Genomic DNA, 13,448 nt, shown 5'->3' with positions numbered 1-13,448 from the left:
TAGTAATGTACTGTTGTATGCTGAGCACCACAATGCAGCACAAGACAATGAGCAGTGATACTGAGCACTGATGAGGATACTACTGAGAACTGACACTGAGCAGGAGAGACACACTACTAGTATTACTGAGCAGCAATAAGTAACCACTGATACTGGGCACTGATATTGAGATTTCCACTGAGAGAACATAGCCACGTCCTCTCCGCTCTCTCTTCAATGCACGAGTAAAAATGGCGGCAACGCGCAGCTCTTTATATGGAATCCGAATCTCGCGAGAATCTGACAGCGGGATGATGACATTTTCCCTTGTTCAGGTTTTCATAGTCAGGCGGGAACAACCGAGCCTGCCACGGACCAGTGTAAACCACGTGGAGTTCGTCGGGAATTCGGTTCTCGGAGAACCGAACCCGCTCCTCTATATATACTATATTACTATGTTACTGTAGTATACAGAACACCACAATGCAATGAGCAGTGATAGTGAGCACTGATGAGGATACTAGAACTGACACTGAGCAGCAAGATGCAGCACTGGACTATTAGTAATGTACTGTAGTATGCTGAGCACCACAATGCAGCACAAGACAATGAGCAGTGATACTGAGCACTGATGAGGATACTACTGAGAACTGACACTGAGCAGGAGAGACACACTACTAGTATTACTGAGCAGCAATAAGTAACCACTGATACTGAGCACTGATATTGAGATTTCCACTGAGAGAACATAGCCACGTCCTCTCCGCTCTCTCTTCAATGCACGAGTAAAAATGGCAGCAACGCGCAGCTCTTTATATGGAATCCGAATCTCGCAAGAATCCGACAGCGGGATGATGACATTTTCCCTTGTTCAGGTTTTCCGAGTCAGGCGGGAACAACCGAGCCTGCCTCGGACCAGTGTAAACCACGTGGAGTTCGTGGGGAATTCGGTTCTCGGAGAACCGAACCCGCTCCTCTCTACCTTATACCCATCAATTTTTTTATTTTCAATCTAAGCCCCTGCAGTTTTCTGTAAGCATCTGCTTCGCTATGATGATCAACAAGTCACAAGGGCAAACACTCAGGGCTTGAGGCGTAGATCTTAGGACCAGCTGCTACAAGCATGGCAGAGGTGTCACTATCACTGGTGACACCCAGAAAGGTAGCGAGGGAGATTGTAATGCAGTGCGCGCAGATAAACAGCGCAATGGTAAAAAGGAGGCATGGTTTCATAGGTAGGGGCGTGGCCTGGTGGCCTGAATCTACATTTTGTTGCTCCGGGTGTCCCGGGGGTTGGGGGCTGCACCCGGGGACTAGTGTGTGAGCTGTGCTGGCTCCTGCACAGTGACAGGGCATGGCCACCCAGCATGACGCCTCCCTTCTTGACCATGATGTAATTGCAGTCGCACTGCAGTTCAGCGTGATCATAAAAAATGGTGTAGGCTCCTGCTGGTGCAGGCTGTAGAGAAAAGCTGCTGTGACCACGCCCCCTGTGTCTCCTCCGTTGCAGACCCCATTTTGAAGCCTTGCCCCCGGACTAAGAGAAAAGTATGCCCTTGCGCACTATCCTGACTTCTCCTCCCGTCTGCTTAATTTGTGCCTTCCAACGCACAATGCGAACAACAGGTGGTGCTGCAGGGCCCACACCCTTTTACTTGCCTTACAGAACAGCTCTGGAGCTGTTACAGTGCCCAGCTGCTGCAAGAAATCAGCTTGAATGCTTCAGGGGATGGGGCATGGCCAACATGAGCCCCACACCAAAGGAGGGTGGGGGTGTTTAATGCGAACTAGGGGTCATCCAAGCACTGCAAAAGGCCGCCATGCCCTGCATGCCCCTTTTCTCTTTTCATATGCAGATGAGGGTTCCAGTCAACTTTGGCCCACTGCTTGGATAACATCACCGTATGCAAATCCGTCTGCTGCAGACCTTCCCCAAGGAGTGCTTGTACTAGTTGTTGCATATGGTTTGATATTTGATGGTGCTTCAGTATTAGGCAGCCTTCCGCCCTCCCATGTTCATCTGAAAAGATGTGGTCTCCCTGCAGTTGTTGTCCCCAGATGAGAGTTCCCTTGTGCTGCCTCAGTTGAATCTCCTTTACTTGACAGAGATGTGCCTGAGCAGCGGCCCTCACCAGCCCTATCCCAAATCATACTTATTTTGCATAGGAGATACCATGGTCATGAAGATTGTTCTCCCAGGGTGAGGTTCATTCATTGCATTCTGGGTATGCTGACCCCTGTGATTTTCCCAAATGTGGGAAACTCGACTGCATTATTTGTGGTAGTGGGGGACTGTGTTTGTGCTTTCCTCTGGTCAGCTCTGGTAAAAGTCAGATTTCTTTGTCTCAGATCTTCCTCTAGCCTTGTTCTTCTTTCGAGAGTTCCCTTGTGCTGCCTCAGTTGGATCTCTTTCACTTGACAGGGGGGTGCCCGAACAGCGACCCTCCCCAGCTCTAGCCCAACTCCTACTTACCTGCCAGGTGAGATACTATGATCATGAAGGTGCTTCTCCCAGGGCAAGGCTCACCAATTGCACTCTGGGTGTGCTGCCCCTGCGATTTCCCCAAATGTGGGAAACTTGACTGCATAATTTGTGTTTCCCCTGGTCGGCTCTCGTATAATTCAGATCTCTTTGTCTCAGGTCTCTCTCCAGCCTAGTTTGCTGTCTGTTTCCACTTCTCTTTTCTTCAACCGCTCCCTTCTATACCCTTGTGCACTATCCTGACTTCTCCTCCCGTCTGCTTACTTTGTGCCTTCCAATGCACAATGCAAACTACAGGTAGTGCTGCAGGGCCCACACCCTTTTACTTGCCTTACAGAGCAGCTCTGGAGCTGTTACAGTGCCCAGCTGCTGCAAGAAATCAGCTTGAATGCTTCAGGGGATGGGGCATGGCCAACATGAGCCCCACACCAAAGGAGGGTGGAGGTGTTTAATGCGAACTAGGGGTCATCCAAGCACCACAAAAGGCCGCCATGCCCTGCACGCCCCTTTTCTCTTTTCATATGCAGATGAGGGTTGAAGCCAACTTTGACCCACTGCTTGGATGACATCACCGTATGCAAATCCGTCTTCTGCAGAACTTCCCCCAGGAATGCTTGCACTAGTTGTTGCATTTGGTTTGTTGTTTGGGGGTGCTTCAGTATTAGGCAGCCTTCTGCCCTCCCATGTTCATCTGAAAATATGTGTTCTCCCTGCAGTTGTTGTCCCCAGATGAGAGTTCCCTTGTGCTGCCTCAGTTGAATCTCCTTTACTTGACAGAGATGTGCATGAGCAGCGGCCCTCCCCAGCCCTATTCCAAATCATACTTATTTTGCATAGGAGATACCATGGTCATGAAGATTGTTCTCCCAGGGTGAGGTTCATTCATTGCATTTTGGGTATGCTGACCCCTGTGATTTCCCCAAATGTGGGAAACTTGACTGCATTATTTGTGGTAGTGGGGGACTGTGTTTGTGCTTTCCTCTGGTCAGCTCTGGTAAAAGTCAGATTTCTTTGTCTCAGATTTTCCTCTAGCCTTGTTCTTCTTTCGAGAGTTCCATTGTGCTGCCTCAGTTGGATCTCCTTCACTTGACAGGGGGGTACCCGAGCAGCGACCCTCCCCAGCTCTAGCCCAACTCCTACTTACCTGCCAGGTGAGATACTATGATCATGAAGGTGCTTCTCCCAGGGCAAGGCTCACCCATTGCACTCTGGGTGTGCTGCCCCTGCGATTTCCCCAAATGTGGGAAACTTGACTGCATAATTTGTGTTTCCCCTGGTCGGCTCTCGTATAATTCAGATCTATTTGTCTCAGGTCTCTCTCCAGCCTAGTTTGCTGTCTGTTTCCACTTCTCTTTTCTTCAGCCGCTCCCTTCTATACCCTTGTGCACTATCCTGACTTCTCCTCCCGTCTGCTTACTTTGTGCCTTCCAATGCACAATGCAAACTACAGGTAGTGCTGCAGGGCCCACACCCTTTTACTTGCCTTACAGAGCAGCTCTGGAGCTGTTACAGTGCCCAGCTGCTGCAAGAAATCAGCTTGAATGCTTCAGGGGATGGGGCATGGCCAACATGAGCCCCACACCAAAGGAGGGGGGAGGTGTTTAATGCGAACTAGGGGTCATCCAAGCACTGCAAAAGGCCGCCATGCCCTGCATGCCCCTTTTCTCTTTTCATATGCAGATGAGGGTTCCAGTCAACTTTGGCCCACTGCTTGGATAACATCACCGTATGCAAATCCGTCTGCTGCAGACCTTCCCCCAGGAGTGCTTGTACTAGTTGTTGCATATGGTTTGATATTTGATGGTGCTTCAGTATTAGGCAGCCTTCCGCCCTCCCATGTTCATCTGAAAAGATGTGGTCTCCCTGCAGTTGTTGTCCCCAGATGAGAGTTCACTTGTGCTGCCTCAGTTGAATCTCCTTTACTTGACAGAGATGTGCCTGAGCAGCTGCCCTCACCAGCCCTATCCCAAATCATACTTATTTTGCATAGGAGATACCATGGTCATGAAGATTGTTCTCCCAGGGTGAGGTTCATTCATTGCATTCTGGGTATGCTGACCCCTGTGATTTTCCCAAATGTGGGAAACTCGACTGCATTATTTGTGGTAGTGGGGGACTGTGTTTGTGCTTTCCTCTGGTCAGCTCTGGTAAAAGTCAGATTTCTTTGTCTCAGATCTTCCTCTAGCCTTGTTCTTCTTTCGAGAGTTCCCTTGTGCTGCCTCAGTTGGATCTCTTTCACTTGACAGGGGGGTGCCCGAACAGCGACCCTCCCCAGCTCTAGCCCAACTCCTACTTACCTGCCAGGTGAGATACTATGATCATGAAGGTGCTTCTCCCAGGGCAAGGCTCACCCATTGCACTCTGGGTGTGCTGCCCCTGCGATTTCCCCAAATGTGGGAAACTTGACTGCATAATTTGTGTTTCCCCTGGTCGGCTCTCGTATAATTCAGATCTCTTTGTCTCAGGTCTCTCTCCAGCCTAGTTTGCTGTCTGTTTCCACTTCTCTTTTCTTCAACCGCTCCCTTCTATACCCTTGTGCACTATCCTGACTTCTCCTCCCGTCTGCTTACTTTGTGCCTTCCAATGCACAATGCAAACTACAGGTAGTGCTGCAGGGCCCACACCCTTTTACTTGCCTTACAGAGCAGCTCTGGAGCTGTTACAGTGCCCAGCTGCTGCAAGAAATCAGCTTGAATGCTTCAGGGGATGGGGCATGGCCAACATGAGCCCCACACCAAAGGAGGGTGGAGGTGTTTAATGCGAACTAGGGGTCATCCAAGCACCACAAAAGGCCGCCATGCCCTGCACGCCCCTTTTCTCTTTTCATATGCAGATGAGGGTTGAAGCCAACTTTGACCCACTGCTTGGATGACATCACCGTATGCAAATCCGTCTTCTGCAGAACTTCCCCCAGGAATGCTTGCACTAGTTGTTGCATTTGGTTTGTTGTTTGGGGGTGCTTCAGTATTAGGCAGCCTTCTGCCCTCCCATGTTCATCTGAAAATATGTGTTCTCCCTGCAGTTGTTGTCCCCAGATGAGAGTTCCCTTGTGCTGCCTCAGTTGAATCTCCTTTACTTGACAGAGATGTGCATGAGCAGCGGCCCTCCCCAGCCCTATTCCAAATCATACTTATTTTGCATAGGAGATACCATGGTCATGAAGATTGTTCTCCCAGGGTGAGGTTCATTCATTGCATTTTGGGTATGCTGACCCCTGTGATTTCCCCAAATGTGGGAAACTTGACTGCATTATTTGTGGTAGTGGGGGACTGTGTTTGTGCTTTCCTCTGGTCAGCTCTGGTAAAAGTCAGATTTCTTTGTCTCAGATTTTCCTCTAGCCTTGTTCTTCTTTCGAGAGTTCCATTGTGCTGCCTCAGTTGGATCTCCTTCACTTGACAGGGGGGTACCCGAGCAGCGACCCTCCCCAGCTCTAGCCCAACTCCTACTTACCTGCCAGGTGAGATACTATGATCATGAAGGTGCTTCTCCCAGGGCAAGGCTCACCCATTGCACTCTGGGTGTGCTGCCCCTGCGATTTCCCCAAATGTGGGAAACTTGACTGCATAATTTGTGTTTCCCCTGGTCGGCTCTCGTATAATTCAGATCTATTTGTCTCAGGTCTCTCTCCAGCCTAGTTTGCTGTCTGTTTCCACTTCTCTTTTCTTCAGCCGCTCCCTTCTATACCCTTGTGCACTATCCTGACTTCTCCTCCCGTCTGCTTACTTTGTGCCTTCCAATGCACAATGCAAACTACAGGTAGTGCTGCAGGGCCCACACCCTTTTACTTGCCTTACAGAGCAGCTCTGGAGCTGTTACAGTGCCCAGCTGCTGCAAGAAATCAGCTTGAATGCTTCAGGGGATGGGGCATGGCCAACATGAGCCCCACACCAAAGGAGGGGGGAGGTGTTTAATGCGAACTAGGGGTCATCCAAGCACTGCAAAAGGCCGCCATGCCCTGCATGCCCCTTTTCTCTTTTCATATGCAGATGAGGGTTCCAGTCAACTTTGGCCCACTGCTTGGATAACATCACCGTATGCAAATCCGTCTGCTGCAGACCTTCCCCCAGGAGTGCTTGTACTAGTTGTTGCATATGGTTTGATATTTGATGGTGCTTCAGTATTAGGCAGCCTTCCGCCCTCCCATGTTCATCTGAAAAGATGTGGTCTCCCTGCAGTTGTTGTCCCCAGATGAGAGTTCACTTGTGCTGCCTCAGTTGAATCTCCTTTACTTGACAGAGATGTGCCTGAGCAGCTGCCCTCACCAGCCCTATCCCAAATCATACTTATTTTGCATAGGAGATACCATGGTCATGAAGATTGTTCTCCCAGGGTGAGGTTCATTCATTGCATTCTGGGTATGCTGACCCCTGTGATTTTCCCAAATGTGGGAAACTCGACTGCATTATTTGTGGTAGTGGGGGACTGTGTTTGTGCTTTCCTCTGGTCAGCTCTGGTAAAAGTCAGATTTCTTTGTCTCAGATCTTCCTCTAGCCTTGTTCTTCTTTCGAGAGTTCCCTTGTGCTGCCTCAGTTGGATCTCTTTCACTTGACAGGGGGGTGCCCGAACAGCGACCCTCCCCAGCTCTAGCCCAACTCCTACTTACCTGCCAGGTGAGATACTATGATCATGAAGGTGCTTCTCCCAGGGCAAGGCTCACCCATTGCACTCTGGGTGTGCTGCCCCTGCGATTTCCCCAAATGTGGGAAACTTGACTGCATAATTTGTGTTTCCCCTGGTCGGCTCTCGTATAATTCAGATCTCTTTGTCTCAGGTCTCTCTCCAGCCTAGTTTGCTGTCTGTTTCCACTTCTCTTTTCTTCAACCGCTCCCTTCTATACCCTTGTGCACTATCCTGACTTCTCCTCCCGTCTGCTTACTTTGTGCCTTCCAATGCACAATGCAAACTACAGGTAGTGCTGCAGGGCCCACACCCTTTTACTTGCCTTACAGAGCAGCTCTGGAGCTGTTACAGTGCCCAGCTGCTGCAAGAAATCAGCTTGAATGCTTCAGGGGATGGGGCATGGCCAACATGAGCCCCACACCAAAGGAGGGTGGAGGTGTTTAATGCGAACTAGGGGTCATCCAAGCACCGCAAAAGGCCGCCATGCCCTGCACGCCCCTTTTCTCTTTTCAAATGCAGATGAGGGTTGAAGCCAACTTTGACCCACTGCTTGGATGACATCACCGTATGCAAATCCGTCTTCTGCAGAACTTCCCCCAGGAATGCTTGCACTAGTTGTTGCATTTGGTTTGTTGTTTGGGGGTGCTTCAGTATTAGGCAGCCTTCTGCCCTCCCATGTTCATCTGAAAATATGTGTTCTCCCTGCAGTTGTTGTCCCCAGATGAGAGTTCCCTTGTGCTGCCTCAGTTGAATCTCCTTTACTTGACAGAGATGTGCATGAGCAGCGGCCCTCCCCAGCCCTATTCCAAATCATACTTATTTTGCATAGGAGATACCATGGTCATGAAGATTGTTCTCCCAGGGTGAGGTTCATTCATTGCATTTTGGGTATGCTGACCCCTGTGATTTCCCCAAATGTGGGAAACTTGACTGCATTATTTGTGGTAGTGGGGGACTGTGTTTGTGCTTTCCTCTGGTCAGCTCTGGTAAAAGTCAGATTTCTTTGTCTCAGATTTTCCTCTAGCCTTGTTCTTCTTTCGAGAGTTCCATTGTGCTGCCTCAGTTGGATCTCCTTCACTTGACAGGGGGGTACCCGAGCAGCGACCCTCCCCAGCTCTAGCCCAACTCCTACTTACCTGCCAGGTGAGATACTATGATCATGAAGGTGCTTCTCCCAGGGCAAGGCTCACCCATTGCACTCTGGGTGTGCTGCCCCTGCGATTTCCCCAAATGTGGGAAACTTGACTGCATAATTTGTGTTTCCCCTGGTCGGCTCTCGTATAATTCAGATCTATTTGTCTCAGGTCTCTCTCCAGCCTAGTTTGCTGTCTGTTTCCACTTCTCTTTTCTTCAGCCGCTCCCTTCTATACCCTTGTGCACTATCCTGACTTCTCCTCCCGTCTGCTTACTTTGTGCCTTCCAATGCACAATGCAAACTACAGGTAGTGCTGCAGGGCCCACACCCTTTTACTTGCCTTACAGAGCAGCTCTGGAGCTGTTACAGTGCCCAGCTGCTGCAAGAAATCAGCTTGAATGCTTCAGGGGATGGGGCATGGCCAACATGAGCCCCACACCAAAGGAGGGGGGAGGTGTTTAATGCGAACTAGGGGTCATCCAAGCACTGCAAAAGGCCGCCATGCCCTGCATGCCCCTTTTCTCTTTTCATATGCAGATGAGGGTTCCAGTCAACTTTGGCCCACTGCTTGGATAACATCACCGTATGCAAATCCGTCTGCTGCAGACCTTCCCCCAGGAGTGCTTGTACTAGTTGTTGCATATGGTTTGATATTTGATGGTGCTTCAGTATTAGGCAGCCTTCCGCCCTCCCATGTTCATCTGAAAAGATGTGGTCTCCCTGCAGTTGTTGTCCCCAGATGAGAGTTCACTTGTGCTGCCTCAGTTGAATCTCCTTTACTTGACAGAGATGTGCCTGAGCAGCTGCCCTCACCAGCCCTATCCCAAATCATACTTATTTTGCATAGGAGATACCATGGTCATGAAGATTGTTCTCCCAGGGTGAGGTTCATTCATTGCATTCTGGGTATGCTGACCCCTGTGATTTTCCCAAATGTGGGAAACTCGACTGCATTATTTGTGGTAGTGGGGGACTGTGTTTGTGCTTTCCTCTGGTCAGCTCTGGTAAAAGTCAGATTTCTTTGTCTCAGATCTTCCTCTAGCCTTGTTCTTCTTTCGAGAGTTCCCTGGTGCTGCCTCAGTTGGATCTCCTTCACTTCACAGGGGGGAACCCGAGCAGCGACCCTCCCCAGCTCTAGCCCAACTCCTACTTACCTGCCAGGTGAGATACTATGATCATGAAGGTGCTTCTCCCAGGGCAAGGCTCAACCATTGCACTCTGGGTGTGCTGCTCCTGCGATTTCCCCAAATGTGGGAAACTTGACTGCATAATTTGTGTTTCCCCTCGTCGGCTCTCGTATAATTCAGATCTCTTTGTCTCAGGTCTCTCTCCAGCCTAGTTTGCTGTCTGTTTCCACTTCTCTTTTCTTCAGCCGCTCCCTTCTATACCCTTGTGCACTATCCTGACTTCTCCTCCCGTCTGCTTACTTTGTGCCTTCCAATGCACAATGCAAACTACAGGTAGTGCTGCAGGGCCCACACCCTTTTACTTGCCTTACAGAGCAGCTCTGGAGCTGTTACAGTGCCCAGCTGCTGCAAGAAATCAGCTTGAATGCTTCAGGGGCTGGGGCATAGCCAACATGAGCCCCACACCAAAGGAGGGTGGAGGTGTTTAATGCAAACTAGGGGTCAGCCAAGCGCCGCAAAAGGCCACCATGCCCTGCACGCCCCTTTTCTCTTTTCATATGCAGACGAGGGTTGAAGCCAACTTTGACCCACTGCTTGGATGACATCACCATATGCAAATCCATCTGCGGCAGGCCTTCCCCCAGGAATGCTTGCACTAGTTGTTGCATTTGGTTTGTTGTTTGGGGGTGCTTCAGTATTAGGCAGCCTTCTGCCCTCCCATGTTCATCTTCAGGGGATGGGGCATGGCCAACATGAGCCCCACACCAAAGGAGGGTGGAGGTGTTTAATGCGAACTAGGGGTCATCCAAGCACCGCAAAAGGCCGCCATGCCCTGCACGCCCCTTTTCTCTTTTCATATGCAGATGAGGGTTGAAGCCAACTTTGACCCACTGCTTGGATGACATCACCGTATGCAAATCCGTCTTCTGCAGAACTTCACTTGACAGGGGGGTGCCCGAGCAGCGACCCTCCCCATCTCTAGCCCAACTCCTACTTACCTGCCAGGTGAGATACTATGATCAGGAAGGTGCTTCTCCCAGGGCAAGGCTCACCCATTGCACTCTGGGTGTGCTGCTCCTACGATTTCCCCAAATGTGGGACACTTGACTGCATAATTTGTGTTTCCTCTAGTCGGCTACTCGTATAATTCAGATCTCTTTGTCTCAGGTCTCTCTCCAGCCTAGTTTGCTGTCTGTTTCCACTTCTCTTTTCTTGAGCCGCTGCCTTCTATGCCCTTGTGCACTCTCCTGACTTCTCCTGTCTGCTTACTTTGTGCCTTCCAACGCACAATGCAAACTACAGGTAGTGCTGCAGGGCCCACACCCTTTTACTTGCCTTTCAGAGCAGCTCTGGAGCTGTTACAGTGCCCAGCTGCTGCAAGAAATCAGCTTGAATGCTTCAGGGGCTGGGGCATAGCCAACATGAGCCCCACACCGACGGAGGGTGGAGGTGTTTAATGCGAACTAAGGGTCATCCAAGCGCCGCAAAAGGCCGCCATGCCCTGCATACCCCTTTTCTCTTTTCATATGCAGATGAGGGTTCCAGCCAACTTTGGCCCACTGCTTGGATGACATCACCGTATGCAAATCCGTCTTCTGCAGACCTTCCCCCAGGAATGCTTGTACTAGTTGTTGCATTTGGTTTGTTGTTTGGGGTGCTTCAGTATTAGGCAGCCTTCAGCTCTCCCATGTTCATCTGAAAATATGTGTTCTCCCTGCAGTTGTTGTCCCCAGATGAGAGTACCCTTGTGCTGCCTCAGTTGAATCTCCTTTACTTGAAAGAGATGTGCCTGAGCAGCGGCCCTCCCCAGCCCTATCCCAAATCATACTTATTTTGCATAGGAGATACCATGGTCATGAAGATTGTTCTCCCAGGGTGAGGTTCATTCATTGCATTCTGGGTATGCTGACCCCTGTGATTTCCCCAAATGTGGGAAACTCGACTGCATTATTTGTGGTAGTGGGGGACTGTGTTTGTGCTTTCCTCTGGTCAGCTCTGGTAAAAGTCAGATTTCTTTGTCTCAGATCTTCCTCTAGCCTTGTTCTTTTTTTGAGAGTTTCCTTGTGCTGCCTCAGTTGGATCTCCTTCACTTGACAGGGGGGTGCCCGAGCAGCGACCCTCCCCAGCTCAAGCCCAACTCCTACTTACCTGCCAAGTGAGATACTATGATCAGGAAGGTGCTTCTACCAGGGCAAGGCTCACCCATTGCACTCTGGGTGTGCTGCTCCTACGATTTCCCCAAATGTGGGACACTTGACTGCATAATTTGTGTTTCCTCTGGTCGGCTACTCGTATAATTCAGATCTCTTTGTCTCAGGTCTCTCTCCAGCCTAGTTTGCTGTCTGTTTCCACTTCTCTTTTCTTGAGCCCCTGCCTTCTATGCCCTTGTGCACTCTCCTGACTTCTCCTGTCTGCTTACTTTGTGCCTTCCAACGCACAATGCAAACTACAGGTAGTGCTGCAGGGCCAACACCCTTTTACTTGCCTTACAGAGCAGCTCTGGAGCTGTTACAGTGCCCAGCTGCTGCAAGAAATCAGCTTGAATGCTTCAGGGGCTGGGGCATAGCCAACATGAGCAGCAAGATGCAGCACTGGACTATTAGTAATGTACTGTTGTATGCTGAGCACCACAATGCAGCACAAGACAATGAGCAGTGATACTGAGCACTGATGAGGATACTACTGAGAACTGACACTGAGCAGGAGAGACACACTACTAGTATTACTGAGCAGCAATAAGTAACCACTGATACTGGGCACTGATATTGAGATTTCCACTGAGAGAACATAGCCACGTCCTCTCCGCTCTCTCTTCAATGCACGAGTAAAAATGGCGGCAACGCGCAGCTCTTTATATGGAATCCGAATCTCGCGAGAATCCGACAGCGGGATGATGACATTTTCCCTTGTTCAGGTTTTCCGAGTCAGGCGGGAACAACCGAGCCTGCCACGGACCAGTGTAAACCACGTGGAGTTCGTCGGGAATTCGGTTCTCGGAGAACCGAACCCGCTCCTCTATATATACTATATTACTATGTTACTGTAGTATACAGAACACCACAATGCAATGAGCAGTGATAGTGAGCACTGATGAGGATACTAGAACTGACACTGAGCAGCAAGATGCAGCACTGGACTATTAGTAATGTACTGTAGTATGCTGAGCACCACAATGCAGCACAAGACAATGAGCAGTGATACTGAGCACTGATGAGGATACTACTGAGAACTGACACTGAGCAGGAGAGACACACTACTAGTATTACTGAGCAGCAATAAGTAACCACTGATACTGAGCACTGATATTGAGATTTCCACTGAGAGAACATAGCCACGTCCTCTCCGCTCTCTCTTCAATGCACGAGTAAAAATGGCAGCAACGCGCAGCTCTTTATATGGAATCCGAATCTCGCAAGAATCCGACAGCGGGATGATGACATTTTCCCTTGTTCAGGTTTTCCGAGTCAGGCGGGAACAACCGAGCCTGCCTCGGACCAGTGTAAACCACGTGGAGTTCGTGGGGAATTCGGTTCTCGGAGAACCGAACCCGCTCCTCTCTACCTTATACCCATCAATTTTTTTATTTTCAATCTAAGCCCCTGCAGTTTTCTGTAAGCATCTGCTTCGCTATGATGATCAACAAGTCACAAGGGCAAACACTCAGGGCTTGAGGCGTAGATCTTAGGACCAGCTGCTACAAGCATGGCAGAGGTGTCACTATCACTGGTGACACCCAGAAAGGTGGCGAGGGAGATTGTAATGCAGTGCGCGCAGATAAACAGCGCAATGGTAAAAAGGAGGCATGGTTTCATAGGTAGGGGCGTGGCCTGGTGGCCTGAATCTACATTTTGTTGCTCCGGGTGTCCCGGGGGTTGGGGGCTGCACCCGGGGACTAGTGTGTGAGCTGTGCTGGCTCCTGCACAGTGACAGGGCATGGCCACCCAGCATGACGCCTCCCTTCTTGACCATGCTGTAATTGCAGTCGCACTGCAGTTCAGCGTGATCATAAAAAATGGTGTAGGCTCCTGCTGGTGCAGGCTGTAGAGAAAAGCTGCTGTGACCACGCCCCCTGTGTCTCCTCCGTTGCAGACCCCATTTTGAAGCC

The 13,448-nt window shown here is 50.2% G+C and overlaps 16 non-coding genes and 1 pseudogene across 16 annotated transcripts; all 17 read left to right on the top strand.

Annotated features, from left to right (window-relative positions):
* Window positions 1–2,128: 2,128 nt before the first annotated feature.
* On the top strand, window positions 2,129–2,292 carry LOC135016490 (U1 spliceosomal RNA). The gene has a single exon (XR_010214574.1). It is a non-coding gene; the product is annotated as a U1 spliceosomal RNA (small nuclear RNA).
* A 152-nt stretch (window positions 2,293–2,444) lies between these two features.
* LOC135016437 (U1 spliceosomal RNA) lies at window positions 2,445–2,607 on the top strand. The gene has a single exon (XR_010214547.1). It is a non-coding gene; the product is annotated as a U1 spliceosomal RNA (small nuclear RNA).
* Window positions 2,608–3,281: 674 nt separating this feature from the next.
* LOC135016185 (U1 spliceosomal RNA) lies at window positions 3,282–3,445 on the top strand. Its single transcript, XR_010214321.1, has one exon. It is a non-coding gene; the product is annotated as a U1 spliceosomal RNA (small nuclear RNA).
* Window positions 3,446–3,597: 152 nt separating this feature from the next.
* On the top strand, window positions 3,598–3,760 carry LOC135016326 (U1 spliceosomal RNA). Its single transcript, XR_010214460.1, has one exon. It is a non-coding gene; the product is annotated as a U1 spliceosomal RNA (small nuclear RNA).
* A 674-nt stretch (window positions 3,761–4,434) lies between these two features.
* LOC135016478 (U1 spliceosomal RNA) lies at window positions 4,435–4,598 on the top strand. Its single transcript, XR_010214566.1, has one exon. It is a non-coding gene; the product is annotated as a U1 spliceosomal RNA (small nuclear RNA).
* A 152-nt stretch (window positions 4,599–4,750) lies between these two features.
* On the top strand, window positions 4,751–4,913 carry LOC135016306 (U1 spliceosomal RNA). The gene has a single exon (XR_010214440.1). It is a non-coding gene; the product is annotated as a U1 spliceosomal RNA (small nuclear RNA).
* Window positions 4,914–5,587: 674 nt separating this feature from the next.
* LOC135016184 (U1 spliceosomal RNA) lies at window positions 5,588–5,751 on the top strand. The gene has a single exon (XR_010214320.1). It is a non-coding gene; the product is annotated as a U1 spliceosomal RNA (small nuclear RNA).
* A 152-nt stretch (window positions 5,752–5,903) lies between these two features.
* On the top strand, window positions 5,904–6,066 carry LOC135016325 (U1 spliceosomal RNA). The gene has a single exon (XR_010214459.1). It is a non-coding gene; the product is annotated as a U1 spliceosomal RNA (small nuclear RNA).
* A 674-nt stretch (window positions 6,067–6,740) lies between these two features.
* Window positions 6,741–6,904, top strand: LOC135016466 (U1 spliceosomal RNA). Its single transcript, XR_010214563.1, has one exon. It is a non-coding gene; the product is annotated as a U1 spliceosomal RNA (small nuclear RNA).
* Window positions 6,905–7,056: 152 nt separating this feature from the next.
* LOC135016304 (U1 spliceosomal RNA) lies at window positions 7,057–7,219 on the top strand. The gene has a single exon (XR_010214439.1). It is a non-coding gene; the product is annotated as a U1 spliceosomal RNA (small nuclear RNA).
* A 674-nt stretch (window positions 7,220–7,893) lies between these two features.
* On the top strand, window positions 7,894–8,057 carry LOC135016183 (U1 spliceosomal RNA). The gene has a single exon (XR_010214319.1). It is a non-coding gene; the product is annotated as a U1 spliceosomal RNA (small nuclear RNA).
* Window positions 8,058–8,209: 152 nt separating this feature from the next.
* LOC135016324 (U1 spliceosomal RNA) lies at window positions 8,210–8,372 on the top strand. The gene has a single exon (XR_010214458.1). It is a non-coding gene; the product is annotated as a U1 spliceosomal RNA (small nuclear RNA).
* Window positions 8,373–9,046: 674 nt separating this feature from the next.
* On the top strand, window positions 9,047–9,210 carry LOC135016454 (U1 spliceosomal RNA). The gene has a single exon (XR_010214555.1). It is a non-coding gene; the product is annotated as a U1 spliceosomal RNA (small nuclear RNA).
* A 152-nt stretch (window positions 9,211–9,362) lies between these two features.
* On the top strand, window positions 9,363–9,498 carry LOC135016417 (U1 spliceosomal RNA; annotated as a pseudogene).
* An 835-nt stretch (window positions 9,499–10,333) lies between these two features.
* LOC135016404 (U1 spliceosomal RNA) lies at window positions 10,334–10,497 on the top strand. The gene has a single exon (XR_010214532.1). It is a non-coding gene; the product is annotated as a U1 spliceosomal RNA (small nuclear RNA).
* Window positions 10,498–11,167: 670 nt separating this feature from the next.
* On the top strand, window positions 11,168–11,331 carry LOC135016303 (U1 spliceosomal RNA). Its single transcript, XR_010214438.1, has one exon. It is a non-coding gene; the product is annotated as a U1 spliceosomal RNA (small nuclear RNA).
* A 152-nt stretch (window positions 11,332–11,483) lies between these two features.
* On the top strand, window positions 11,484–11,647 carry LOC135016456 (U1 spliceosomal RNA). Its single transcript, XR_010214557.1, has one exon. It is a non-coding gene; the product is annotated as a U1 spliceosomal RNA (small nuclear RNA).
* Window positions 11,648–13,448: the final 1,801 nt, after the last annotated feature.

Source organism: Pseudophryne corroboree, unplaced genomic scaffold (assembly GCF_028390025.1).
Source record: "Pseudophryne corroboree isolate aPseCor3 unplaced genomic scaffold, aPseCor3.hap2 scaffold_299, whole genome shotgun sequence".
Classification (NCBI taxonomy): domain Eukaryota; kingdom Metazoa; phylum Chordata; class Amphibia; order Anura; family Myobatrachidae; genus Pseudophryne; species Pseudophryne corroboree.
This window is presented reverse-complemented; position numbering and strand designations above follow the sequence as displayed.